General features: G+C 45.2%; 1 long non-coding RNA gene across 1 annotated transcript in view; it reads left to right on the top strand.

The window, feature by feature from the left end:
- Positions 1 to 3,372: 3,372 nt before the first annotated feature.
- The window catches only part of LOC137334394 (uncharacterized), a 69,577-nt gene continuing 55,044 nt past the window's right edge, over positions 3,373 to 17,905 (top strand). The window contains exon 1 of the long non-coding RNA XR_010966135.1: positions 3,373 to 3,562. This is a non-coding gene — a long non-coding RNA (uncharacterized lncRNA). The remainder of the gene's footprint in view (positions 3,563 to 17,905) is intronic.

Genomic DNA, 17,905 nt, shown 5'->3' with positions numbered 1-17,905 from the left:
CTAACTGCATCACAGCTTTGCAGATGGTTTCACCACATTACAGTCCACTGTGAAGAGTGTGGCAACTTCAGGGACCTGTGCATTGGAGCCCTATCCATGCCAGGGCTCTAAGGGCAGTCAGTGCTTCTCATGAATATTTACACTGTTTTCATAGAGGATCCCAGCAGGGAATGGCTTATCTCCTGCTGCTTCAAGAGGCTTGGGGACCAATTAGAGATTACCCTGAGGCAGGACTTCAGTGGTCTTATTGGTGCTATCAGATCTGCTGTTATGCCAAATCAGTGGGCATGATGAGACAATGCCCAGTAACAGGGGCATTGTGGGCATGGATGATGGTGCTAGCTCTCAGAATATCAGCACATCCAGTTTCTCCTACAAGTCCTTACCAATGCCTGAACAGGTGTCAGAAAGCATGCAATCTCAGACTGCCCATTCAGTTGCAGAAGTGTCATAGAAACATAGAAACATAGAAAATAGGAGCAAGAGTAGGCCATTCGGCCCTTCGGGCCTGCTCTGCCGTTCAAAATTATCATGGCTGATCATCTAACTCAGTACCCTGTTCCCGCTTTTTCCCCATATTCCTTGATCCCTTTAGCATTAAGAAATATATCTATCTCCTTCTTGAATATATCTAATGACTTGGCTTCCACTGCCTTCTGTGGTAGAGAATTCCACAGGTTTACCACCCTCGGAGTGAAGAAATTTCTCCTCATCTCGGTTCTAAATGGCATACCCCGTATCCTGAGACTGTGACCCCTGGTTCTGGACTCCCCAGCCATCGGGAACATCCTCCCTACAACTAGTCTGTCTAGTCTTGTTAGAATTTTATATGTTTCGATGAGATCACCTCTCATTCTTCTAAACTCCAATGAATATAGGCCTAGTCGACCCAATCTCTCCTCATACATCAGTCCTGCCATCCCAGAAATCAGTCTGGTAAACCTTCGTTGCACTCCCTCCATGGCAAGGACATCTTTCCTCAGATAAGGAGACCAAAACTGCACACAATACTCCAGATGTGGTCTCACCTAGGCCCTGTATAACTGCAGTAAGACATCTCTGCTCCTGTACTCAAATCCTCTTGCAATGAAGGTCAACATAACATTCGCCTTACTAACTGCTTGCTGCACCTGAATGCTCGCTTTCAGCAACTGGTGTACAAGGACACCCAGGTCTCGTTGCACCTCCCCTTTTCCCAATCTATCACCATTCAGATAATAATCTGTCTTTCTGTTTTTACAACCAAAGTGGATAACCTCACATTTATCCACGTTATACTGCATCTGCCATGTTCTTGCCCACTCATCCAACTTGTCTAAATCACATTGGAGCCTCTTTGCATCCTCCTCACAGCTCACATTCCACCCCAGCTTTGTATCATCTGCAAACTTGGAAATGTTACATCCCGTTCCCTCATCCAAATCATTGATATATATTGTGAATAGCTGGGGCCCAAGCACTGATCCCTGCAGTACCCCACTAGTCACTGCCTACCACCCGGAAAAAGACCTGTTTATTCCTACTCTCTGTTTCCTGTCTGCTAACCAATTCTCAATCCATGCCAGTATATTCCCCCCAATCCCATGTGCTTTAATTTTGCACACTAACCTCTTGTGTGGGACCTTATCAAAAGCCTTCTGAAAATCCAAAAACACCACATCCACTGGTTCTCCCCTATCTATTTTACTAGTTACATCCTCAAAAAACTCCAGTAGATGTGTCACGGCCTGCAGAGGTCCACCTCACAACCCAGCTAAAGGGAGCTAAGAGCCAACAGACTCCTATGGGCAGAAATAAAGGAAGAACTTTCTTATGGACAGACAGCAGCCAGCCACCACACACACTCTTTCTACTGAGGAAGCTTCAATGTGCCAATGGTGTTTTTGATTATCACTCTGGGTTAAACTCGGGGTTAGGAAATACAATAAGTAAGTAAATACTCACCATTAGGTAGTTGCATGGAATTAATGAAGAAGTCTCAAAAATTTACCATCCATTTATCAGAATACCATGAACAATCTGCCCACAATTTACCATCCATTTATCAGAATACCATGAACATGCTGCCCACAATTAACCATTCACTTATTTCAATGTGCCTACGATTCTCTGCTATGCACTGATTGTGTGCAATGCCCTGCCAAAGGCACATGACCTCACAAAATTTACACAATTGGGTTCTGATGAAGAGCTTGCACCTGAAGCACAAATCCTTTCTTTCTATTTACAGGTGCTGACAAACCTTCTATGTAGTTCCAGCACTTTCTGTTTTTTATTTATAATATATGATTATTTTAAGCAATCGCGAGTTAGTGTTCTCCATTGGCCTATAAATGATATGGTGGTAGTTTTTTTTAAGTGTGGCTTTTAGCTCAAAGTAGAGGTTCCCATCTATTATTGCTCAAGAGCAGACCGATTTTCCGAACCACAAGATTGTAGGCCCAGATTGTGGCATATAGGTATGCAAAATATGTTAATTGTGGATAATTTTCAGATACAAATCCTTAAACACATGCCTGCTGTCTTTAGATGAGCAGTTGTAGTGTTTTTCAAATCTATGCAGTTATTACAAAATAGGATGAAGCAAGTGATATTTCATCATTTTCTACTAGGGAAGCTTGTTAATAATTTAAAAAAAGAGAACTGGAACTGAACGGCATCCCACCCTATTTATGTCTATTTTAGCCTGCTAGCATTAATACTATGCTTGGGTGATCACCCAGATTACAAAACAACTAAATTTGTATAGTCTTATTAGGACTGAAAAACGCTTGGAATACATTTGGAAAGGAGCAATCGGCTTTCAAATAGTTTCTAATCAAGCCTAAAAAAAAATTGAGATATTTTCAATGGTGAAAGTTGTGTTCTTATCTTAGCTCCCTCTCTAGTCATAATCCAAACTTTACATGAATAAATTGAGATATGCAATTGGATATGGTAGGGCTGGAGAGTTTTGCTCTGATCTGTTGGTTGTAGCTCTATCCATAACCTACTGCATTTGGTGTTTAAGATGCAGATAGCCCTGTGGTGTAGCTTCACTCGGTTGCTGCCATGAGAACACCCATTGTGTGATGGGAGTAATGATGACTAATGTCCAAGCTGCCTAGATAGCCCCTTGACCCACAAAGTTAAGAAAAAGGGGAAAAAATGGTTAAAATAAAAACCTAGGATTGAAGAAACTAACTTTAAATCGATGCTGTAAGTTGCTGGCTGTCCCTTTAACTAGCAACTGTCAATGTCCAATTTATATTATCATGGTTAGGAAATGACATTGTACCACCTTAAGGGCTGGAAAACAATGTTGGTGTCACTTCTGCATTATTATAATATTACCATGAAGCTCCCGTCTGTCCTCATTCCCACTGGAGCTGCATGTGTTGCAAATTTGGGTCCGTCATAGATGCCTTCTCAAGTTCAGTGGAGTCAGTCACTCTCATAAGTGGATTCCATGGGGATGATATTGGTCAACGGCATTAGCACAAAATGGGCTGATAGCGAATCGGAAGCCTGCTTTACACCGCACACAATTTTATTTTCCTTTGTCAATGGAAAAGAAAATCAGGTAAGGTGGTACAATATCACTTCCAAATCATGTACAATAGCCTTGACCAATTTTACCCTCCACGTTCCTTACAGTCCAGAGTTGACGTATACTTCCCAATATTTACTTGTATGATAGCATAGCCCAGAGGATGTAACCAAAAGCAAAATAGTGCGGATGCTGGAAAACTGAAATAAAAACAGAAAATGCTGGAAAAGCTCAGCAAGTGAGACAGCATCTGTGGAGAAAGAAACAGGGTTAACGTTTCAGGTCGAAGACCTTTCGTCAGAACTGGGATAACTACAAAGGATGTAACAATGTGTCCCCCTTGACAAACAAACTGGATATTGTGTCATTCACAGGTGCCCTCATGTGTCCTGATCCACATTTTTCAGTAGGTGGACTGTTTGCAGTTTAGTGAGATGAGGCTAGAATGAAACATTAAGCTATTTTGTTTCTCAGACAGCAAGTGAACATTCAGAGCAACAGCAGTTATGATCGGACTCACTGAATTCAATCAGTACAACTTGTCTTCTGTAATAATACAAAATAATGAGCATATTGTGCTTCCCTGTATTAGTGGGGCATCATGCTTGACTTAAACAAAACTAACTATCGTCCTGCATCCCAACCTACTGAGTCTGCGCTAGCAGCTCTCTGGTTGAAAGCCTGATTGTCAGTCTGTATGTGTATCATTTTATCTCCTTCTGCTCACAGCCCTGGCAAAGGGCCTTTGCCAGATGACCCTGACCGAGCTCCCAGGACCAGTGATTTCCCAACACAATGGGGGCAATTTTAACCTAATTCATTGGGTGAGAAACCCACTGGATTGAGCATAATGCTAGTTTTACACCTCGCCTAATATTACTCTCCATTGACTTCAATGGAGGGTAAAATCCGGTGGGGTGTAAAACCAGCGTTGCACCCGATTTGCCAATGGGTGGGTTAGGTTAAAATTGCCCCCAATGAGTGTGAAGTGTTTATCAATTATCATGACTGGCTAATGAATTGCTTATTGTCTTCGATCTTTGAGGAAACAACTTCAATGCCCAGCTCATCAGCAATTCCATTTTAAAACGTGTGTGAATACACTTTGTTTTAAAGCCCATCATTTAAATGTAGCCCTTTTCCGAACCATTTCTGTGGAAAAATGGTCAAAAAAATCCCACAGCGTGACAACGCATGACGCAGGAAAGGAGTGGAAACCCAATATTACTGGCACACATGCTGCATAACTGACATGAAAATCAGCCCAGTACACTTTCCATAACTGCTGGCTTTGTCTCATCTAACCAGAGGAATTATTTAATAGGTGACATTATAAATGTGTTTCACTTGGGTAAAATTCAGCAAAATGCTACAAAATGCAGCTAAGCGACAGAACACGTGTTGGCTTTGATGATGTCATTGTATCCAGAATGCACTTTAGACAGAAGCAGCTACTTCCCAGCAGCAATGTGAAAATCCAAATTGAAAGGTTGGATTTTTTCACATCATAACTGGATGCAGATCAGAAAAATTGTAAAAGGTTTGATTTTGAGTAAACATTCTTGACTTTGTCCAATTTTTCTCACAGGCTACAGCTCCCTTTTTGAAATAATACGTACAAAGCAGCCCTTGAACCACAGGGTGGTGTGGCTGCCCCAACTTCCTCTTGGCACCAAAAATTATTTTTTTCTTAACAAAACGATTAACAATAGTAATTGAAGTACATCAACTCTCGCCAATGCTAAAATGCTATTATTGGCCATATTTTTTAGTGAAAAAGTAAAGGTGTATAACGGTGGTAAATGACAGTGCAACAGGTAACAGACTATTTGCATTTAGCGCTGCTTGGAGAATTCAAAAATAGAATCAGGGTAATTAGAAAAAAGAAAATACTTTTTGCTTGATAAAGGGCACTCGTATAGAGTTGTATGGGGGAAAGAAGAACGGATAATCAAAAAGTGAGCATTTAACTCACTTTAGAAATTCAGGAGTGCCCATTTTTGGGCACCTGGGTGGGGGGCGCATAAAGTACATACCCTGTGCCAGAATGGTGAGGTCCAAGGCGCCCAGATATTAGGCCTCAGAACTTATTGTAACAGAGCCGGCACAGCGCAACAGCCCACCGGCGAAGACTAGAGAAAAACCGGCCCACTGCCATTGTCTCATCGGCCCTCAGGTAAGAGATCTGTGACCTGGGGTCAGGAGAGGTGGCGATTGGGAGGGGGATAAAATGTGGGGTCGGGAGGAGTACTTCTGCTCCTTCCAGCTCCACATTCAGGTGAGTTACGTACCTTCTTCGTTCCAGACGATCTCAAGGGCTGGTTTCTGGGTGCAGCCTATGATGGCGCTGGCTACCTCAGGGCAAACCAATCTTGGAGAGGGGACCTCAAGCAGAAGTTAGACCCCTTATTTGCATTTGCAAAGGGACTAACGCATGTTTCAAGTGTGGGTAAAGGACGCCACCTGTTTGTCCTTACCCAATATAGCTGAATGCACTCTTCCGGCCGGAGGTGCGCGCACACATCCTGCCCACCATGTTGGGGCCTTAAGTGTCTGTGCAGCGCCCGAAATACGGGCACAGTGTAATGAAATTTTTAGGCCAGTGAGTTTAACTGATTTCAAAGTATCACCACAATTGTAGAAATACTGAAAAGATAAGCAAACCAGAAGGGCGTGATCAATTCCATGTCATTCTGAATGATCCCCAGTCTTAAAAGTTTTAGTCATGAGAAAAAACAGGAGAAACTTATGCTCTCGGCATTGATGGGAGATGACTGAGAGGTAATTTTATAAAAATGTACCAGATTGTAATTAGTACGGAAATGATAAATCTGGAAATTAACTTTAAATTATGAGAATAGTACAAGAGGTCACTGGTTTAAACTAGCAAGAGGCAAATTTAAGATTGATATCAGGAAGGTTTTCTTTACACAGAATGATGAACACATCGAATGGACTCTTGGTTAGAGTAATGGAGGCAAAAACCCAAGAATCATTTAAGAGCCATTTGGATGTTACAGTGGGGTGATTCTGGATGGATGAGCTGAAATGGCCTGAATGGCCTTCCTCATCTGTAATCTAAAATTTGTGATAGTCAACATCTTAAAATGTGTGATTGGCTTACCATCCTAGAGCCTATGGCCCCTCCTATGATGAACAAAGTGTATATGATGGAATAGACATCATAAAGCAAATAATGGGCTAGAATGGATTTTATTCAGAGGAAAACTCAAAAAATACTTCCACCTCTGAAGCAGGTGTATTATATATCTCTCAAGTTCTGAAATTGCTGCTACAATTATTTGTGTTCCATAAAGACCAAAGAGAGACTTTTCGTTTTTTCAAAGGTAGCATTGTTGTTCGCGTAACAAGCATGACCTTCTAATGTAATGGGTTAAATAAATGTACTTTGTATCTTGAGCATAATGTACGCATAATGTAATGCAAAGATTGTAAGTTTTAATTTGCATGGATTAATTAGGATACATTGAATGACCATCCTCATCTGTATTTATCTGTAATCTTATGAGTACGTCTATTTAAGTCCTAGTATTTTAAAGATAGCTGTGAAAGGCTGAGTAGGTGAATTAAGGGAATGTAAAGGTAAATTATTTCCTTTATACTGGAGTTTATTTCTAGGATATAGACTACATGAGATGTGGCCCTTCTTTAGGGCATCTGAACTACCCCATTATCGACAGATATTCCTATGTCCCCAGTTGGTGCAATGGGGTGAGACATATTCCCATGTGATTTAGGTTCCCCATTGTGCCTCTGAATTTCTGAGGGGCAAGGTAATTGAATCTTCTGTCTTAATACTTACCAATTGAATTTATTTTTTCCACTTTATCTGTAGTGCAACCATTTTAGAAAGGATATAAGAGCCACCGAAAAGGTGAATTGTTGATTCACTAGGATGATACCAAAGATGAGAAGATGCAATTTTGAAAGACTCAAACTAGGCTGTAGGCTGTATTTATTTCAGCAGGGAAGTTTAAATGGGGACCTAATAGAAGTGTTCAAAATTATGCGATGGTGTGAGGGGATAAATAGTGAAAGATTATTTCCACGAGTTGATGAATTGTAACGAGGGGGTAGATTTTTCACCCCAGTGTGAACTTCGGATGTCCAGCCAACGGAACTGCTTGATAGCCCAGCAGGAGGTTCAGTGCATTTTGAGGGGTGGGCCTCGTTAGTATTCAGCTGGTGAGCTGCGGGCAGAAAACGAGCACCTCGAATCATCCGACTGGCTCCAGACTGCAAGAAGGTAGGTCAATGAGGGCACGTCACCTCGGCAGGAGAGACCCAGAGCGGCAGAGGCCCAAGCTGGTTTTGAGGAACCCAGAGGAGCACTCCCATTCCTCACGGCCCCACAAAAATACAGTAAAACTTATCTTTGGGCTCCTCTTTGGCTAGGACACAGGGCAGAGCATGAGTCAAGCAGGCGCCACCCACTGCTGTATTATATTGGTAAACGGAGTCCTATGCACATTATAGGACACTGATTTGCATATTAAAAGGGCCCACCATCTGACTCAGGATCACAAAGTATCACCAAAAGCATAAGGGTCAGGTTAGAAAGAATGCAAAGAACCATTAAGATGTGGGACGCTTTACCACAGTTAACTACTGAAGCCAAGTCAATCAAAACATTTAAAAAAGAATTTGAGGGGAGATTTTCCATTTCAGCACTACTGACGCATACCGGAACATTTATTGGGAAAGTGCAACCGTCCAGTCCAATCATTAATTTTAATGGGCAGAAAATCATGGGCAGGGGTTGTGTGATTTTCTGATATATGCTCCCAGGATGCACTGAAGTGAAATATCTCCCATTAAACAATCACAAGGGGAGATATTCATGGAATCATACAGCACAGAAGGAGGCCATTCGGCCCATCGTGCCTGTACATGGCTCTTTGAAAGAGCAATCCAATTAGTTGCACTCCCCTGCTCTTTCCCCATAGCCCTGCAAATTTTTCCCATTCAAGAATACGTCCCCATTGAAAGATACTATTGAATCTGCTTCCACCAGTGCAATCCAGGTCATATTAACTCGTTGTGTAAAAATGTTTCTCCTCATCTCCCCTCTGGTTTGATTGCCAATTATCTTAACTCCGGTTACCGACCCTCCTGCCTGTGGAAACAATTTCTTCCTATCTGTCAGCTGTGGTTCAGTTGGTAGCAGTCTCGCCCCTGAGTCAGAAGGTTGAGGGTTGAAGTCCCACTCCAGAGACTTGAGCACATAATGCTCCAGTACACTGTTGGAGGTGCCGTCTTTTGGATGAGACATTTAACTGAGGTCCCATCTGCCTCCTCAGCTGGACATAAAAGATCCCATGGCACTACTTGAAGAAGAGCTGGGGAGTTCTCCCTGGTGTCCTGGCCAATATTTATCCCTCAACCAACATCACTAAAAAAACAGATTATCTGGTCATTATCACGTTGCTATTTGTGGGGCCTTGCTGTGCGCAAATTGGCTGCCGAGTTTCCTACATTACAACAGTGATTACACTTCAAAAGTACTTCATTATCTTTAAAGTACTTTGGGATGTCCTGAGGTCACGAAGGGCACTATATGAATGCAAATCTTTATTTGTTTCTATCAAAACCCTTCATAATTTTGAACACCTCTATTAAATCTCCCAGGAGAACAATCCCAGCTTAGTATCATAGTATCATAGTATCATAGTAGATACAGCACAGAAGGAGGCCATTCAGCCCATTGTGTCTGTGCTGAATTTTGGAGCTATCCAATTAGTCCCATTCCCCTGCTCTTTCCCCATAGCACTGTAAATGTTTTCCCTTCAAGTATTTATCCAATTCCCTTTTGAAAGTTACTATTGACTCTGCTTCCCCACCCTTTCATGCAGTGCATTCCAGATCATTACAACTCACAGTTTAAAAAAAACGTTTCCTCATTTCACCTCTAGGTCTTTTGTTGATCACCTTAAATCTGTGTCCTTTGGTTACTGGCCCTTCTGCCACTGGAAACAGTTTCTCCTTATTTACTCTATCAAAACCCTTCATGATTTTGAACACCTCTATCAAATCTCCCCTTAACCTTCTCTGTTCTAAGGAGAACGACCCCAGCTTCTCCAGTCTCTCCATATAACTGAAGTCCCTCGTCCCTGGTATCATTCTAATAAATCTCTTCTGCACCTTCTCTAAGGACTTGGCATCCTTCCTAAAGTGAGGTGCCCAGAATTGAACACAATACTCCAGCTGAGGCCTAACCAGTGTTTTATAAAGATTTAGCATAACTTCCTTGCTTTTATACTCTATGCCTCTATTAATAAAGGCCCGGATCCCATATGCTTTTTTAACAGTCTTCTCAACTTGTCCTGCCACCTTCAAAGATTTGTATATGGGCACCCCCAGATCTCTCTGTTCCTGCACTCCCTTTAAAATTGTACCATTTAGTTTATATTGCCTCTCATCATTCTTCCTACCAAAATGCATCATTTTACACTTCTCTGCGTTAAATTTCATCTGCCATGTGTCTGCCCATTTCACCAGTCTGTCGATGTTCTCCTGAAGTCTGTTCCTATCCCCCACGTTATTTACTACATTTCTGAATTTCATGTCATCTGCAAGCTTTGAAATTGTACCTTCCATACCCAAGTCCAAGTCATTAATATATATCAAAAAGAGCAGTGGTCCTAATACTGACCCCTGGGGAACATCACTGTACACTTCCCTCCAGTCTGAAAAACAACCATTCATCACTACTCTCTGCTTTCTGTCCCCTAGCAAATTTTGTATCCACGCTGCCACTGTCCCTTTAATCCCATGGGCTGTAATTTTGCTAACAAATCTATTATGTGGTACTTTATCAAATGCCTTTTTAAAGTCCATATACACAACATCAACGATGCTACCCACATCAACCCTCTCTGTTATTACATTTCAGGAATTTCTTCCCCTCTTTGCCCTTTACACTGTTACAGTCCCTGTCGATATTGGAATAATTGAAGTTCACCATTATCACTACTCTATAGTTCTTGCATCTTTCTGTAACTTGCCTGCAAATGTTTCCCTCTATCTCCTTCCCACTATTTGGTGGCCTATAGTATACACCCAATAACATAATAGCTCCTCTATTGTTCCTTAATTCTAACCAAATTGATTCTGTCTTTGATCTCTCAACTACATCATCCTTTTCCAGTGCTAAAATAGTTTCTTGATCAATACAGCCATCCCCCCACCCACACTCCTCCTCCTTTCTTTCCTTCCCTATCTTTCCTGAATACCTTGTATCCAGGAATATTAAGTACCCAATCCTACCCTTCTTTAAGCCAGGTCTCTGTTATTGCCACTAGTCCCATATGGCGATTGGTGCCTGCAGCTCACCAACCTTATTTTCCACGCAACGTGCATTTACGCACATGCACTCCAAACTCATCTTAGGCTGCCTCGCATTTGCCCCATGTCTGATCTCTCCTATTTCTGAACTATTCTTTACCTTAGTGCTACTTGTTCCTCCCAGTCCTCTGTGCACCTTGTTTCTCCTCTCTAATGTTTCAGCCTGATGCCCAATCCCCAGCCAAATTATTTTAAACCCTCTCCCACTGCACTAGTTAACCTCCCCGCAAGGACATTGGTCCCAGCTCTTTTGAGGTACAACCTGTCCATCTGAACAAATCCCTTTCTGCCCCAGAATTGGTCACAATGCCCCAGGAAGCTGAAGCCCTCCCTCCTTCACCATTGCTCCAGCCATGCATTAACGTGTCTTATCCTACTATTCCTATACTCACTAGTGCATGGCATTGGGAGTAAGCCAGAGATTACTGCTTTTTAACTTCCTGCCTAGCTCCTGAAACTCTGACTGCTGGACTTCAACCCTTTTCCTTCCTACGTCATTGGTTCCCACATGGACCACGATTTCTGGTTGTTCCCTTTCCCCCCTCAAAATGTTCAGCACCCTCTCAGTGATGTCCTTTACCTTGGCACCAGGGAGGCAACACATTGACCAGAAACTTAACTGGACCAGCCACATAAATACTGTGGCTACAACAGCAGGTCAGAGGCTGGGTATTCTGCGGCGAGTGACTCACCTCCTGACTCACCAAAGCCTTTCCACCATCTACAAGGCACAAGTCAGGACTGTGATGGAATACTCTCCACTTGCCTGGATGAGTGCAGCTCCAACAACACGCAAGAAGCTCGACACCATCAAGGACAAAGCAGCCCGCTTGATTGGCACCCCATCCACCACCCTAAACATTCACTCCCTCCACCACCGGCGCAAAGTGGCTGCAGTGTGTACCATCCACAGGATGCACTGCAGCAACTCGCCAAGGCTTCTTTGACAGCACCTCCCAAACCCACGATCTCTACCACTTAGAAGGACAAGAGCAGCAGGCACATTGGAACAACACCACCTGCACGTTCCCCTCCAAGTCACACACCATCCCGAATGGGAAATAGATCGCCATTCCTTCATCATCGCTGGGTCAAAATCCTGGAACTCCCTACCTAACAGCACTGTGGGAGAACCTTCACCACACGGGCTGCAGTGGTTCAAGAAGGCGGCTCACCACTACCTTCTCAAGGGCAATTAGGGATGGGCAATAAATGCTGGCCTTGCCAGCAACGCCCATATCCCATGAACGAATAAAAAAAGAACACCATGCGGGACTCATGTCGGCAGTTGCAGAAATGCCTGTCTATCCCCCTAACTATCGAATCCCCTATAACAACTGCATTTCTTTGCCCCCTCTGTGCAGCCGTGAGTCCCACAGTGCCGTGGATTTACTCCTGACTGCACTCCCCCATAGTGTCAACCCCCTCACTGGTATTCAACACTGAATACCGGTTTGTGAGTGCCACATTCCCAGGGAACTCCTGCACTGCCTGCCTGTTCCTCCTAGTCTGTCTGCTAGTTACCCACTCCCTCTTTGCTGTAGCTGTGACTATCTCCTGAAACGTGCTATTCATGAAACTCTCAGCTGCCCGTATGCACTGTAGTGACGCCAGCCGCCCCTCAAGCTTAGAAACTCTGAGCTTGAGCTCGAGCAGCTGGCGGCACTTCCTGCACATGTGGTTTTCCAGGACACACAAAGTGTTCTGGAGTTCCCACATGGCACAGGATGTGCATGCAACAGGCCCCAGCTGTCCTGCCATGTTAGCTAATAGTTATTTAAACTGTTTGTTTAGCTTTAAGTCACTTTACTGTTTATCTGACACTAAAACACTAACCACTAAAAGACATTAACCAATGAACTAAATACTTACTGACTTACTCTTGGCGCTCCTCCTTGCCTTGTTTTGATTCCTCGTGTAGTTCCCTTTATGCTCTGTTCAGTCTTTGTCTGTAGTTCTTTGGTTTAAATCATTTAGCACCTCCTTCCCCCCTGCACCAAATTCCCACACTCACCAAATTCCCGGTTGAATGTTCTCACTCGGTTAGCAATTCACTTTGTTAGCAGTTCACTTTCTGTCCTTACCAACCTCTGTGCTTTAGTCTTCTTTAGTCTCTCCACATAAATGAAGTCCCTCATCCCTGATACCATTCTAGTAAATCTCTTCTACACCTTCTCCAAGGCCTTGACATCTTTCCTAAAGTGTGGTGCCCAGAACTGGACACAATGGGCACGATTTTAACAGTGTAAAACGGGTGGGTTGGGGGGCGGAGGGGCATTCAAAATTGCAACCATTTCAGACCTGCCCCCAATCCACCTCCAATCCACCCATTTCCTGTTTCCACCAGGGCGGGATGAGAGGTGGGCGACCAACCCGCTCTCAGGAGGCGGGTCGGGCCTCAAAACATTTCAAGGAGGCTTCGGGCCTCCATTTGCCTCCATTTTCCGATATCAACCGGGGTGTGGGGGGCTGGGATTCGAGAAAGGATGCGAGAAGGCCCGAGACTAACAGGTAAGAGCCTTTCTGGCACAGCTTGTGGGCCCAGAGGAGCAGGAGTACTTCCCCCAGGCCCAACAAGCCTACCAGCAGCGACCCCTCAACAATCGCGGAACCCCAACCCCGATCCCCGATCACACCACCCAATGATCACGGACCCCCAACCCCAATCTCCAATTGCGGACACCCGAACCTGATCCCCCCCAATGATCGCGGACCCCCGCAATGATCCCCAATCCCGACACCCCCCCCCCCCCGTGACTGACCCCCGATCCCTCCCCCATGACTGATGACCCCATGCCAACCTATGCCCTCATGAAAACCTATGCCCCATGCTACCCTATGCCCATGTACCGACCCATGCCCCATGCCAACACACACCAACTCATGCCCACCCATGTCCCCCATGCCCCTCCCCCCATCCATACAAACAAAAACTTACCTGAAAACTTACCTGAAGACGTCCTCTCCCTGGCTGATTTCCCGTTCGACTGAGACCAGTCTGTCAATCAGGCCGGCCAATTGGATGGCAAATCGACAAAATAAAAGGCTTCCTTATGTCAAAATCGTAAGGACGTCCAGGAAACCCATACTTCCGGGCTTCCCATCTGCAAGTTGACCCCCCGCTCCCTTCCTGGCTTGGGGTCAAAATCATGCCCAATATTCCAGCTGAGGCCTAACCAGGGCTGAGTAAAAAGCAGGGAAATGGGATTTGAGTGGATGTCCATCATTATCTGCTTTTGTGCTCACCAGCCCATGATTTTTCAGTCTAGTCATTGCAATGAGCGGAAAGTTGTGGTATGGCAAGTGCAGAAGTGGAAAACCCCAGGCAATAGTTCCAATGGGAGAGCTTTCACTGGCATAATGTGAACGGCTTCTATTCTGAAGTTTCTACGATTTTAGATCCCAAAAGACCCAGGAAAATTTTGGAGGAAATCAGTTAAAAAAATCACTTTTTATTTTGAACGTCACTAAAACTCAAGAAAACAAGCAATGGACTTAAAAGAAAAGGACAGTCAAGCTAAATGACAATCCACAATTTATTTACACAGTTCACGGACCCCACTTTTGTGGAGGTTTCCACCTGACTTTCACTTCACCCCGAGCGTTTTTTCCAAAATAAAAGTAAAATTGACGAGCCTTGCCTGGAATTTCCATGGGGATTCTCCTGGTCTCCTGTCACAACTTCAGTGAAAGGTTGGTGGAAATCCTGGAGAAATGGCCTAAATGGCTGTTTACACCGTTTTTCAGAGGTTCCCAATGATCTTCCGTCAAAGTTACAACAGGAGATGGTGAGAACCCCACGGAAATTCTTCCCCCTATGTTTATTCCAGCCACTTAACTATCACTATTGTGGTGGGGTATTACAAACTGTTGGAGAACTTGCACAGAGAAACAGTTGCAATCTTGCTTTTAGTTGTTCCCATGTGCCTGCTGCTCTTGTTCTTCTAGGTGGTAGAGGTCGCGGGTTTGGGAGGTGCTGTCGAAGAAGCCTTGGCGAGTTGCTGCAGTGCATCCTGTGGATGGTGCACACTGCAGCCACAGTGCGCCGGTGGTGAAGGGAGTGAATGTTTAGGGTGGTGGATGGGGTGCCAATCAAGCGGGCTGCTTTATCTTGGATGGTGTCGAGCTTCTTGAGTGTTGTTGGAGCTGCACTCATCCAGGCAAGTGGAGAGTATTCCATCACACTCCTGACTTGTGCCTTGTAGATAGTGGAAAGGCTTTGGGGAGTCAGGAGGTGAGGCACTCGCCGCAGAATACCCAGCCTCTGACCTGCTCTCGTAGCCACAGTATTTATATGGCTGGTCCAGTTAAGTTTGTGGTCAATGGTGACGCCCAGGATGTTGATGGTGGGGGATTCGGCGATGGTAATGCCGTTGAATGTCAAGCGGAGGTGGTTAGACTCTCTCTTGTTGGAGATGGTCATTGCCTGGCACTTATCTGGCGCGAATGTTACTTGCCACTTATGAGCCCAAGCCTGGATGTTGTCCAGGTCTTGCTGCATGCGGGCTCGGACTGCTTCATTATTTGAGGGGTTGCGAATGGAACTGAACACTGTACAGTCATCAGCGAACATCCCCATTTCTGACCTTATGATGGAGGGAAGGTCATTGATGAAGCAGCTGAAGATGGTTGGGCCTAGGACACTGCCCTGAGGAGCTCCTGCAGCAATGTCCTGGGGCTGAGATGATTGGCCTCCAACAACCACTACCATCTTCCTTTGTGCTAGGTATGACCCCAGCCACTGGAGAGTTTTCCCCCTGATTCCCATTGACTTCCATTTTACTAGGGCTCCTTGGTGCCACACTCGGTCAAATGCTGCCTTGATGTCAAGGGCAGTCATTCTCACCTCACCTCTGGAATTCAGCTCTTTTGTCCATGTTTGGACCAAGGCTGTAATGAGGTCTGGAGCCGAGTGGTCCTGGCGGAACCCAAACTGAGCATCGGTGAGCAGGTTATTGGTGAGTAAGTGCCGCTTGATAGCACTGTCGACGACACCTTCCATCACTTTGCTGATGATTGAGAGTAGACTGATGGGGCGGTAATTGGCCGGATTCGATTTGTCCTGCTTTTTGTGGACAGGACATACCTGGGCAATTTTCCACATTGTCGGGTAGATGCCAGTGTTGTAGCTGTACTGGAACAGCTTGGCTAGAGGCGCAGCTAGTTCTGGAGCACAAGTCTTCAGCACTACAGCTGGGATGTTGTCGGGGCCCATAGCCTTTGCTGTATCCAGTGCACTCAGCCGTTTCTTGATATCACGTGGAGTGAATCGAATTGGCCGAAGACTGGCTTCCATGGTGGTGGGGATATCGGGAGGAGGCCGAGATGGATCATCCACTCGGCACTTCTGGCTGAAGACGGTTGCAAACGCTTCAGCCTTGTCTTTTGCACTCACGTGCTGGACTCCGCCATCATTGAGGATGGGGATGTTTGCAAAGCCTTCTCCTCCCGTTAGTTGTTTAATTGTCCAGCACCATTCACGACTGGATGTGGCAGGACTGCAGAGCTTTGATCTGATCGGTTGGTTGTGGAATCGCTTAGCTCTGTCTATAGCATGTTGCTTCCGCTGTTTAGTCCTGAGTTGTAGCTTCACCAGGTTGGCACCTCATTTTTTGGTACGCCTGGTGCTGCTCCTGGCATGCTCTTCTGCACTCCTCATTGAACCAGGGTTGATCCCCTGGCTTGTTGGTAATGGTAGAGTGAGGAATATGCCGGGCCATGAGGTTACAGATTGTGCTGGAATACAATTCTGCTGCTGCTGATGGCCCACAGCGCCTCATGGATGCCCAGTTTTGAGCTGCCAGATCTGTTCTGAATCTATCCCATTTAGCACGATGGTAGTGCCACACAACCCGTTGGATGGTGTCCTCAGTGCGAAGACGGGACTTCATCTCCACGAGGACTGTGCGGTGGTCACTCCTACCAATACTGTCATGGACAGATGCATTTGCGACAGGTAGATTGGTGAGGACGGGGTCAAGTAAGTTTTTCCCTCGTGTTGGTTCGCTCACCACTTGCCGCAGGCCCAGTCTGGCAGCTATGTCCTTCAGGACTCGGGCAGCTCGGTCAGTAGTGGTGCTTCCGAGCCACTCTTGGTGATGAACATTGAAGTCCCCCACCCAGAGTACATTCTGTGCCCTTGCTACCCTCAGTGCTTCCTCCAAGTGGTGCTCAAAATGGAGGAGGACTGATTCATCGGCTGAGGGAGGGCGGTAGGTGGTAATCAGCAGGAGGTTTCCTTGCCCATGTTTGACCTGATGCCATGAGATTTCATGGGGTCCAGAGTCAATGTTGAGGACTCCCAGGGCCACTCCCTCCTGACTGTATATCACTGTACCACCACCTCTGGTGGGTCTGTCCTGCCGGTGAGACAGGACATACCCAGGGATGGTGATGGAAGAGTCTGGGACGTTGGCTGAAAGGTATGATTCTGTGAGTATGGCTGTGTCAGGCTGTTGCTTGACTAGTCTGTGGGACAGCTCTCCCAATTTTGGCACAAGTCCCCAGATGTTAGTAAGGAGGATCTTGCAGGGTCGACTGGGCTTGGTGTTTTGCCGTTGTCGTGTCTGGTGCCTGGTGGTCCGATGCCGGGTGGTCCGTCCGGTTTTATTCTTATTATGACTTTTCGTAGCTAGATTTTACAACTGAGTGGCTTGCTAGGCCATTTCAGAGGACAATTAAGAATCAACCACATTGCTGTGGGTCTGGAGTCACATATAGGCCAGGCTGGGTGAGAACAGCAGGTTTCCTTCCCTAAACGACATTAGTGAACCAGATGGGTTTTTACGACAATCCGGTACTTTCATGGCCATCATTACTGATACTCGTATTTTAATTCCAGATTTTTAGTTAATTAATTGAATTTAATTAATTAATTGAATTTAAATTCGCCAGCTGCCATGGCGGGATTTGAACTCATGACTCTGGATTTTCGTCCAAGCCTCTGGATTACTAGTCCAGTAACATAACCACTATGCTGCCGTACCAATTACTCATATACTGTATCTCAAA

Source organism: Heptranchias perlo, chromosome 17, assembly GCF_035084215.1.
Source record: "Heptranchias perlo isolate sHepPer1 chromosome 17, sHepPer1.hap1, whole genome shotgun sequence".
Lineage (NCBI taxonomy): Eukaryota > Metazoa > Chordata > Chondrichthyes > Hexanchiformes > Hexanchidae > Heptranchias > Heptranchias perlo.
This window is presented reverse-complemented; position numbering and strand designations above follow the sequence as displayed.